Source organism: Mus musculus, chromosome 16 (genome assembly GCF_000001635.26).
Source record: "Mus musculus strain C57BL/6J chromosome 16, GRCm38.p6 C57BL/6J".
NCBI classification, from domain to species: domain Eukaryota; kingdom Metazoa; phylum Chordata; class Mammalia; order Rodentia; family Muridae; genus Mus; species Mus musculus.
Window position 1 is genome coordinate 65,792,985 of NC_000082.6, and position 1,937 is coordinate 65,794,921.

Genomic DNA, 1,937 nt, shown 5'->3' on the forward strand with positions numbered 1-1,937 from the left:
GATAAAAAAAAAAAAGTTAGAACAGTAGAAACCCTTCGAATTTACTTAAAAGATTTCAAATCTTTTAACTGTGTTTCTAATACAAAACAACAAAAAAGCATCTTTTCTCATTTAAGAGAACTCAAAAGCTGATGTCCAAGATGCTGTGGGTCATGTGGTAATTAATCTACAGTCTAACAGTATAACACGGAATTAAGACACACGGTTTAAGAAAACTCATTTTCAGGATTTATCCTGACCACCGGATATGACATAGAGTCAAGGCACGCTGGAGGCCATGGAAAAAGCACTTTCTCTGACAAGGCCGGCCCAGCCTGAGGTCTGGCAGTCAGTGACAGAGTCTGGTGCCCACTGCCCAAGCGCTACCAACAGCATCATACACACACTCCTGAAGCGCCCCAAGCTTTCCACCGCCATGGCCAGGGCACTGCACAGGCACATCATGATGGAACCGGAGCAAAAACGGCAGGAGGAGGAAGAGATGGACAAGATGTTGGAACAGAAGATGAAAGAAGAGCAGAAGAGAAGAAAGAAAAGGAAATGGGAGAAAGAATGTCACTAGAAGATTCCCAGGAACAAATTCTGAAGCTGCAGGAGAAGCTTTCAGCTCTACAGGAGGAGAAACACCAGCTTTTCTTGCAGCTCAAGAAAGTTTTGCATGAAGAAGAAAAACGGAGGTGAAAAGAACAGAGTGACTTAACCGCTCTGAAGTCAGCTGCATACCAGCAGAGCCTGAAGATTCATACAGGAACTCACTTCCTCAGCATGCAGGGGTATCCTGGAGGACACAATCGCCCAGGTACTCTCATGGCAGCTGACAGAGCCAAGCAGATGTTTGGACCACAAGTGCTTACGACCCGGCACTACGTGGGATCAGCAGCTGCTTCTGCAGGAACCCCAGAACATGGACAATTCCAAGGCAGTCCAGGGGGTGCTTTTGGGACTGCTGAGCCCCCACCTCATTATGGGCCAATACAACCAGCCTATAGTCCTAGCCAGCAGCTCAGAGCCCTTCAGCATTTCCTGCAGTGCAGTACCTGTCTCAGCCACAGCCACAACCCTATGCAGTGCATGGCCACTTTCAGCCCACTCAGACAGGGTTCTTCCAACCGGCAGTGCCCTCTCTTTGCAAAAACAGATGGAGCATGCCAACCAGGAGACCAGCTTCACTGAGTCATCTTCTTTGTGGCCCATGCACTCGCAAGTTCTGCATCTAGCCCCTGGACTCCTGGCTTACCCCCAGCTCCCCATAGAGATACAAGCAGCAGGGAAATCAGGGTTTGCCACCACCAGCCATCCTGGCCCCCGACTCCCTGTCATACAACACAACCAGAACCCACGATTCTATGACAAGTGACCACCAGAGAACTCCAGCCACCCTCCATCCCTCAGGCTAGGGTCTCATGTGCCCCAAACCAGTAAAATGTACAAAATGTACCCACAAAAAAGAAAAACAAAAAACAACAACAACAACAAAAAGCTCATTTTTCATTTCATGCCAGTAAGATAAGTGCACCTTTGCTGAATCATCATTTGGAAATTATTATTATTATTATTATTATTATTATTATTATTATTATAAGTAGTAGTAGTAGTAGTAGTAGTAGTAGTAGTAGTAGTAGTAGCAGTAGTAGTATTTTTTACCCCTGATCAAGTCAAAGGCATTTGTTAGTTTTTATAAATTAGTTTCAACTAAATGACCAAGTTGTCACCTCTTGTTATTCAGGAGATCTCTCTGTTCAAATATAATCAGTTTTCATAGTATGCATAGCTTTTCTTCTTCTCTGAAAACAAAAACAAAACCTCTTCTTCAACATGACACATGTCCTGGTTTCCATTCTAAGGTCAACACATATTTAAACTATACAGACTGATTTTTTTTTCTACTATTCAATGTCTCTCCACAGCTGTTTTATCCTGCTTATGGACAACTTGGA

The 1,937-nt window shown here is 44.2% G+C and overlaps 1 pseudogene; it reads left to right on the forward strand.

The window, feature by feature from the left end:
• Positions 248-1,442, forward strand: Gm5221 (predicted gene 5221; annotated as a pseudogene).